At 35.9% G+C, this 10,354-nt stretch overlaps 1 long non-coding RNA gene across 2 annotated transcripts; it reads right to left on the reverse strand.

The window, feature by feature from the left end:
- Positions 1-1,334: 1,334 nt before the first annotated feature.
- Positions 1,335-5,035, reverse strand: LOC311427682. 2 transcript variants are annotated; one of them, XR_014687483.1, is made up of 4 exons: positions 4,885-5,035; positions 3,232-3,330; positions 2,912-3,085; positions 1,335-1,565 (listed from the first exon to the last, which is right to left on the reverse strand). It is a non-coding gene; the product is annotated as an uncharacterized lncRNA (long non-coding RNA). The 2 variants fall into 2 exon arrangements; XR_014687484.1 differs by lacking the exon at positions 1,335-1,565 and having other exon boundaries at positions 2,812-3,085.
- Positions 5,036-10,354: the final 5,319 nt, after the last annotated feature.

A 10,354-nucleotide genomic window follows, 5' to 3' on the forward strand; every position in this document is an offset into this window, starting at 1 on the left:
ATGCAACTGACAATACTTGTTTATCCATCGTGTTCCTCTACTTAGGCATGCATGCATGTGCAACACAGAGAATAGAAAAACAATGTTAAAGTACACTAAAAGCACATATATTGCTTTGTCACAGAGACGCTGTATTTAACATATAGATCTTGAAGGTCTGTGCCAAAATGCCTTAGCATTATAAATCTCACTGACATATCAAGCTTGGAAATCGTAATTAGTTTATATAAAGGTACTGTGTTTCAAAGGTGACCATTTGGCCTGCTATACCAAAGGTACTTGCTATAACCAAAAGTCTTTTGTCACAGAGGGCATCACAGGTACGTCTGTTGAGTCCAGGTTTCTACCACTTGAAGTAATATGAAATAGCACCCCTAAAATGATTAAGGTCCTTCACACAGAACGGGCAGAATCTGTGTTTTAAAGACATGGTAAAAAAAATTATCCATCACAGACAAGCTTATGCACTCACAGCAACTTGTTCCTTGATCTGTGAGAACTTAGAGATGTTTATATATCTGGTCACTCATGTAATATTGCATAAAATATCATACTTCTGAAGGAAAATATGAGTCTCATGATATGACTGTTTGTTCTGAGCCCAAGAAACTGGTAGACTTTCTTTTAGAGAAAAAAATATAATAATAATAATACAAAATGAGCTGATTATATATTACTGTTGGAAAATAATAAGGAATCATAGAATCATAGAGTCATTAAGACTGAAAAAAACCTCATCTGGTCCAACCATTTCCCTACTACCAATGTCATGCACTAAACCATGTCCATAAACACCATGTCCAACCTTTCCTTGAACACCCCCAGGGACAGTGACTCCATCACCACCCTGGACAACCCATTCCAATGCCTGACTGAGTCAATTTCTTCTGAGAAGAAATTTCTCCTAGTTTCCAACCTAAACCTCCCCTGGCGCAACTTGAGGCCATTCCCTCTAGCCCTATCACTAGTTATCTGTGAGAAGAGTAATACTGATAAGGAAACTCACAAAGGAATTAGACACATTCATGCAGCAAGGTCTGTTGAATACTATGAAGTAACCATCTAAATGCAGAAATTGTACAGAAATTTCAGCTACTGTATTTGTTATTGGGGCAAAGGTTACTCAGTGTCTGCACTGTTCTATGACTTTTCTTTAAGCATCTACTAATGTGATCCTGGAAACAGGAGTTTTGGCTAAATAATTTGATCTCACTGGTCTGATGGACCTTATGTTTCAAGACTTAAAAGAAGAATAAAGTTTTATAACAAGCAAGGACTTTATGAGTTCCATTTCTTTAATTACAACTCATTATTTTAATTTATCATATCCCATTTGCTAGTAGTACAGTTATTCATTATGATGGTGTTAAATACCAGTTTTATCATCTGGTTCTTTCGGTCTCTTCCTTGTCAGAATTGAAGGAGACACTACCTGAAGTTAACCTCTGCATGTTGTGAGTAATGGTAATGCAGATACTTGGAACTGTGTGCATGTTAGCTTGTCAGATGAAGAATAAAATAGCAAGTAGGGAGTAGACTGGGAATTCACAATTTCATATATTCTTCTGCAGAAAGAGAAAACACACAAAGACACACACAAGCAAACAAAGAAAAAACAACAGTAAAGACAATTCTCCTACTCCCCCCCCCAAAAAAAAATATATATATAAATATAAATATATACATTTAATATTATTATTAATAATTTAATATTATTAATAATAATGTATTATTAATATATTATTAATAATAATATATTATTAATATAATAAATATTATATATTTATTACATTATATATTTTTTATATTATTATATAAATATATAAATATATTTATATATATATATATACACATAAAATCTTACATGAGGAAAAGGCTTGAGATGGTTAACCTGAAAACAAACTGCAAACGTTATAGCACCATTTAGCAAGCTATATATATTAGTAATAATTTGAATAGCTCTCTAGAAATTTTAGATCCAGTTACATGCAGAGTCAAATTTACTGTTTGTTTGTTTGTTTTGTAATCTTTTCAGGTGCATGTCATACTGAGGATGCTGAGCCTTAAAACAGAAATACAAAATGCTAAAGGAAATGTAGTGGTAAGGATAGATGCAGATATGAAAGTCCCAAGGACCAATTTCTCCTTTTTCCATAGTAGATATGCCAGTGATATTCCACAATGTAGATCTCCAGGCTAAAAGATAATTCATTTTCCATAGCACATAGTGCAACAACGAGCTGACGAAGTGTTCAGAGTCAGATCCGAACCAGGTTTTAAGCTAAAGCTTAGTGTCTGGGCTCAAGGCCAGATCATGCCAAGGTTCACAGTCAGTGACAAAATCTGATGAGCTCTTCTCATAAGGTATCAATGGAAAATGACATCCATTTGAAATAATGCAAATTTCAATGTGCCAGCTGTGCTACGTGTGGGTTGTATTCCTACCATCAAAACAACACACAGCTTAAAGCTCACTTTCAGAACTCTGGCCCCAGCTCAGTTAAACACATTAAGTACATGCTTAAGCTGATTCCTGATTGAAAAAGCACAAACTGAAACACATGTTTATACTTAGTCATTTGCTAAAGTGCTTTTCTGAATCTGGGCCTGATTCTGGAGAATGAGAGGTTCTGACAAAGCCATTTTCTTTATACTTTCTGTTCAGTCAAAATGTCATTTTGTTCAACAGAGGTTTTAGATTATGATAATTATCATAACAATTTATGCAAAAAAAAAAAAAAAGAGTGCACGTATAACGGGTTTATTTTAAGAATACCTAATAACAAAGAAAGCTGAAAGAACTGTGTACAGTACAAAGCCTGTATTTTAGCTTGCAGTATAATACTGATGTCATCTCCAAAATGCTCTGATTTATCTCAGTGTTCCTTTACAACATATAATGGGTATTTACATTTTCTCTGCAGTTGCTGCTAGCATTTCAGAAGAATGGATGACACTCATGCTGCCAGATTTAGAGACTCAGCTGGATGAGGGAAAATAATACTTCACTACTCCAATCATAATATTTGTGTATTAATGCGTTGCTAATTTAAGATCTGGAATGGATCTTTCAGTTCCAAACATCCTCAAAAAGAAAAAAAAAAAATATTTAGAATTAGTATTTTAAATTAGCTCTTTATCTATTTTTACTTTACTCTTATAGTTTTGTTCTTGCTCTTTGATTTGATTTTACTTCCATATGTAGTTTAAAAGCTCACTGTCTTCATTTACCTTTCAAGTAGTGTATTTGATGTGTTTATGCCACACAAAATATTTAGCATTATTATGTTTCAAAGATGCAGTAGTGGCATAGCTACATACTTCACTTTTCTGGAAAAAAAAAGAAAGAAGAAATAAGGAAACCAAGGGCCAAGACGAAGTTATATCTGCAAGAGCAAGAATAAGGAACAGCTGTATGATGATTTTCTTAAAGTAATGCAAAGAAAGGCAGACTCTTGTAAAATAATTGAAAAAAAAATATTTAACATATATTAAAAGCATAAATTAGGGGGTTTTCATACAGAACAAATTATGCTAAATATAGGAGAGGAAATATGAAGAAAAGAATTGACATGGCAGGGAGCTGTGCTGATTAAGAAGTGGGCAATTTAATTTCTTCAGGAGCGTGAAACTCCAGCATGAATTAATTTGCTTCATGCAGGGTCCTGCTGTTTTCTCTTCTTTCTTCAATCACTGTTTACTACATAAAGTCACATCTCACCTATCTTCTTTGATTATTTAATTTTAGCAGGATTTTCTTTTCACGGAACTATTAGTACAGCTAAGCTTTACTCTGCATGTAATACATAAACACATTACTTTGGTCCACAGGACCACTGAGGCTATTTCAAGTTTGAAACAATATTGCTGCACCATTTTACCTTCAGCAAGTCTTTTAACTGAACTTTAATAAGGTAAGCCAGCCATAATCCAACATTACTTTTGCAACAACTCCCTTTTTCAGTGGATGTTCTGGATTTCTAAGGAATCAATTAACTCCCAAAGCAAAACAAGCTGATGGGTGAACCTCAGAAAGTAAGATTCGCCTCCACTAAGCTGGTAGTGCTACTATTAGGATACAACTGAGGAAATCTAATAGCAGTGGATCATAATTATAGGACAGAACAACATAGGGAGCATTGGAATGCACTGTGCTTCAGAAAACTTTGGAGAGTACAAATTGCTAGGTGAAGTGAACAGCTTTTAAAATGACAAATGTCAAGCACCCAAAGGCTCAAAAATTTTGAAATGTGTGTTCAAAAGCTAATAATGTTCTTGCTTTGGACCATTTATAGAAAGATCACAGAACTGACATGTAGACTGCCATTATCGACTAACCTTTCCTACAGAGCCCAGGTAGATCAAAGTCTGTGTATGGAACCATGTTTACAGATTTCATTGCTTTATTAACTAAACTAAATGCATAGGCACATGTATAGAAGAAAATAAAGTCCACAAAGTACTACGTAATTAATGGTGTTCCTAAAATATTAAAAGAAACTGATCCTTATGTATGCAGAATTTGGCCCTATATTACTAAAAACATTCATAAACTCCCCTTTTCTGCCATTGAATATCTCAATATAGGTCAAACTGTAGAATGACTGCTACGCACACTGGCCAGGCAGAAATTCCTCTTCACAATGCAGGGCCCATTTTCTTCATACAAAATCCTGTCTCAGAGACACCAGAAGAATATAGCTACCTTTTCCCAGACCAACAGATTGAAAAGTATGTTCACCCTTATGTAGTTTTAACTTGGATGGAGGGAGGATTTCTACTGTACACCTACTTATAGGTACAGCCAACACTGCCATTAGTGATATTGATTTTGAGTACATAATAATATTGTGTTTGTTCTCCAAAGAAAATTAAATTACTTACTTAATTTCCTTTTCTGAAAATCTCTCCAGCAGTGGAATGTGAGCAAACATAAGCTCCTGTTTCTCTGCCTAGCACTCTGACACAAAAGTTCTGGAGGTGTTAAATACTACAAATGAGCGGAGCTAGAGGGGAAGCTGCTTTGAGGTGTGTTGTGTGCTAACCCCAGTGGGCAGCTCAACCTCACACAGCTGTTCACTCACTCTCCCCAGGTGGGATGGGGGAGTGAATTGAAAGGGAAAAGTGAAGGAGCTCATGGGATAAGATAAAGGCTGTTTACCATGTAAAGCAAAAGCTGTACTTGCAAGCAAGGCAAAACAAGGAATTCATTTGTTGCTTCCCATCAGCAGGCAGGTGTCAGACACTTCCAGGAAAGCAGGGCTCATCATGTGGCATGGTTTCTTAGGAAAGAAATCATCCACTTCAATTATGTCCACCCCACATCCTTCTTCTTTTCCTCAGCTTTTATTGCTGAGCATGATGTTATATATTATAGGATATTCCTCACAGTCAACCGTGCTGGCTATGCCCCAGCCTGGATGTCTGGGCAGCACCAGAAGCTGAAAAGTCAGTGCTCAGTAACACCTAGAACATAAGCGTGTTATCAACATGATTTTCATTCCAAAATACAGCACCATACCAGCTGCTATGAGGAAAATTAACTCTACCCCAGCCAAAATAAGTATACAAGGAACAACCAAGAAAACAGTATGAGAAGTGTAAAAAAAAAAAAAAAAAAGATTCTAATTTCTATCTCCAAAAGTCCTTGCTTTCAATTCCTCCCAACAGAGAAGGAAAACAACAGGATGTTCTGGGTGTAGGAACTAAGTGTAAATTTAATGTCATGTTCAAAGAACTCTCCTGTGCTAATATCAGGTGTCATGTCTCAGGTGAGAAATGGTCCCTTGGGGAGAACCCATAGCTTATGCATTCACAATAATATCCTGTAGAGGCTGGATTTTTCGTTCAGGATGTCACTGGTCAGAGAATCACTGAAGCAGGTTGTTGGCAGCTGAAGCTCTTTGTATCTGGCCTGAAGCTCTTTGTATATGACTTGTAAAATAACAATAAGAGATATTATCAGACTAATCTCCGAACTTAGATGAAGGACAATGCCTGCAAGAAGAGAAGTTAAACACAATCATTATGGCACCTTCTGGTGTGGTATCTTATCATAATTTTGATTAATTCCCCAAACACCATTTCCTGTGGTGAGTAGAGATAAAAGCTAAAAATCATACTTCTGAGGGTAAGTATTAAAAGAGCTCTCCCAATCTCCAAAGAAAAGAAGCATACATGTACATCCCCCACCATTCTAAATGAGAGTACATCTGTTGTTTTGCAACATTTTTCCACATCTGCAAGTAAATCTGGTCATAGAATCTTAGAGTCATTTAGATTGGAAAAGTCCTTCAAAGTCATCAAGTCAAACAATCAACATAACCTACCAAATCCCATCACAAAACTGTGTCCTTTAGTGTTACATCCACATGTCTCTTGAATATCTCAAAGTCTGGGGACTCTACCACTTTGTTTGGCAGCCCCTTTCTATGCTTCGCCACCCTCTCTATAGAACAGTTCTTCCTAATAGCCAAACAAAAGCTCCTCTGGTGCAACTTGAGACCATTAATTTCAGTAAAGACAGTATAAAGTTGATATATCAAAAAGAATCTAATTCTGTCACAATGAATACACTAAAAAGTGTCTAATTCTGGCATTTCCTACCTTTTCAGTGAATTAAGTGAAAACTCTTAAATGAATGTCCATTTTGTATACATTTTTTTTCCAGTAATTAATGTAATAGACATTACCATTTTAAATATTCATACATTTGAGAAAAAAAAAAAAAAAAAAAAAAAAAAAAAAAAAAAAAAGATGATGAATTATCTTCCAGGACTACTTTTGATTCTCTGCAAGGAAGTTTATTCTGAACATCAAAATGTTTTCCCAACAAGAAGCCATAGCAGCTATGATGGATGCCTCTGCTTAAAGCATAGAATGAGGTTTATGAATCAAACGCCAGCTCTGAAGGTATGACATTACCCCAGGAGTATTTGTGTTCTTTGGTCACCTTGCCTGTTGTAATCTCAGCATAGAAAGGAAAGGAAATAATTTGCACTGCAATAGTTTTCAGCCATGAAAAAATGCAGAGCAGGCACTCAGAAAGGATTGACAAATGACTATAAATTAGCAGATGATTTCTGTCTGCTTCAAAGGAAGTCCTTACAGAAGCATCATATTATATTCCTAACTGATTCTACAGAGCAGGTGGGCATCTCCTCACCATCTGCTGGATTTCTCAGTCAAGAGCCCTTGAAGAAGTCACTACTGCAACAGTAGGCTAATGAGTAATTATGGACATTAATCAAAAAGCACATGATAAAAAATGAATTATTTTTTCACAGGTTTTTGGTTTTTAGTCAGTTCTGTGGCTTCTGTGTATAAGATCTTGCCTCACAAGAGCTTCAGCATTTTACCACAGACCTTCTAGTTGAGTAACTTCTTTTCTGTTTGCTTTGCAAAATAGGAGTTCAGCAGTTATGTCTTCATTTCAACAGGTTCTTAACGTTCATGCCAAGACAAAAGATGAAATAATAGTTTGGAAGATACTTCCCTTTTTTGTAACAGAATTGACTGAAAAAGGGGCAGGAAGGATGTTTCAGCCTAAGGGATGCAACTGCCAGAAACTTTGTAACTGATGTTACAAAGTGTAGTAACCAGACTTTCAAATATGCCTGTCTTGGGTAAAACATCAGCCTCACATCCATGTGTTCCATGAGTGAACCCAGTCTGCATTTCATGAAGGATGTGTTCCTTCTGTTCCTTCCTCTGAACCACTGAGGTGTGGCTTGCAAAGGAGGGAAGGGACACACAGAGGTCCTAGTGACAGGCTCATCATCTTCTTATGCTTCACTGTTTCTGCAAATACTGCAGGCAGAATACTGCCTCAGATAGCTGTGTTCCCAGATCTCTCATCCCTCCTAATTTACTCCTGAAGTGCATCTGATTTCCAGAGGGCTCAGTGAAAGGCACTGAATATGTATCAGGATCATTATTCTCATATGCCAGATGGTTGGTTTACAGCTGCCTGCAGTAGCTGGCATGGTAATAGACTCCTGACATGAATTGCCTTTAATAAAAAATAGAGAATTCAACACAGAAACTTATTGAATTTTAAGTAATGCCCAGGAAACTAAATATCTTAATTCTGACCAGAACTTTGTAAGCTAGAGCATAGGGACAGTTAGTATGGAGCCTTGGAGAGAAAGAATTAGAAGAACTTGTCCTGAGACAAGCAGCTTTATCACCCTCATTTTCATTGTCTGTGAAATGGGGATAAATGATACTTATCTTACAAACCACTGAAGTATGTAAAAGTACTTCTACTGAAAATCCTTTATAAAATATCATAATTTACTAGTTTTTGCCTATTAGCATGAAATTGGTTTTCAGACTGTTCTTGGTTCTTGCATAGTTTTGGTTTAGAGCCAGAGAAACATTTTTTTTTTCTTCTGTTTAATTTGTCTTTGCACATTTACTTTAAGGATTGCTCTTCTGGATGAAGTTTCATCCGGGAGCTTCATGGAAATGCATATGTTTCATATTTGCTGTCTGTGATACAGTTAGCTGTGCAAACTGAATGTTATGTCAGTGGGCACTCTGCCACACATCGTGGATGGATGCCGCATATTCTGCTTCTAAATGTGCCTCTCTATTTAATATGGATGTTGTCTTTCTCATATGACACTATTTCATTAAAACATAAACATCACAGACAAATATAAAATTTCAAAGAAATTCAACTTTCTAGTTTTCAGTTCTGCATGAAGCAGCATGGGCTTTTATCATCATACCTCTAGTTATCCTTTTATCAACCTTTAGGCACATGATATATTAAATAACTAGGCTGACCTGACTCTTCTGAGCAGGGCATAGGGACAAAACGTTTCAAATATTTGACTTATGCATAGGTCTGCTTTATTTTAAGCTTAGTATAGAATATTGAAAGAAAATACTACCCTGGGTAAGACTCAGAGTGACCAGAGCTGGAAGAGCACTTATATGAACATACCCTTTTATTATACCTTGGTGTGCTCCTGGCATGTATTTTAGGTGGAAGTTAGGAGAATACAGAAGAGACCCATTCAAGTATTCTGCCTACCATTACACTCCAGGGATGTTTCTAATGGATATAATGGAAATCTGAACCCATGCAATTTCACCGGAATTCATTAAATGCAGTCCAGAACAGATGTCTGAAAATCTTGCTCAACCCCTTTTTACATGTATTATTTTTTCACACTTTCATGATCAGTATGGGAGATTTTATACACAGAGTAGTTATACTACTGTATGTAATAGGATGTCAGCTGTGCCTAAAAAAAATTTTTTTGAAATTACCATTTGAAGACTATCAAGGTAAACAAAAGTACTTTAGAGTCACACAGTTATAAGAAAGGACAGATTTGTCCATACCTAAGTAATATTTAAACCCTCATCAGATTAGGCATCTTCTGTAACATGCAGTTTATGAAGTATAGCTCCTGTGATGCTAAAAAAGACACTGATGTTCAGAACACAATAAAAGTGCTATACATACACAGCACTCAAATTCAAGTGTATTTAAAATAATGAGCTTTCAGATTTAATTATATGATAAATTATAAGTAGTTGGTCCTGGAAAACACTTAGGCACATACATGAATTTGCTTTTAAATTTCATGTAACAGACAATTTCTTGGATAGGAGCACAGAAAATATTTTCATTAAGTCCTAAAATATATATATATATATAAAAAAAAAAAAAGCCCTTTCTTCAATTCTAACCTAAATTTTAAGAAGAGGTTACATTCTAAATAACATCTTAACTTTTTTATTTTGTTGCTGTCTAAAGGGCAACCAATGAGAATAGTTGAAGTTGATGTTACATGTGATCTTCAGGTTACCTTGCAAGAATAATACAAAGCAGTTTAGGGTTGATTTATGCCCACTGCTGCCATAGGCTTGAGAAAGGATTAGCAGTCATGCTAGTCTGTGTACTGGTTTTCTTTTCCTAACACATCTCCATTAGGTATTGCATTTATATGCTCGTTTATTTCCCTCGCTGACCTGAGGAAGAAATATTGAATTTTGGTTGCTGTTAGCACTGTGTCAGAGGACAGACTTCTCATCACATCATAGTTGTCCCCATGTGGCATTCAGTTGTGTATCCAGGATTTTCTGTCAGGTGTAAAATAATATTCTTTCGCTAACCACAAAGAACCACTGCAAAGTATAATAATTTACAACCATGTTTTCAGAGATAACTCCTTAAACAGAACATGTAAACTAGAGTTTCTCAGAACATGGGAACATTTGTAATATTTTGATTTCTCCATAAAATCTGGAGAGTTGTGTGTGCCTAGGGGTGTGACTGTATTCACTGTGTATGAAGGCAGTTTCTGCTGTCTGCCATCCAAATGTTTCCCCTGTA

Source organism: Aythya ferina (assembly GCF_964211825.1).
Source record: "Aythya ferina genome assembly, chromosome: Z".
Classification (NCBI taxonomy): Eukaryota; Metazoa; Chordata; class Aves; order Anseriformes; family Anatidae; genus Aythya; species Aythya ferina.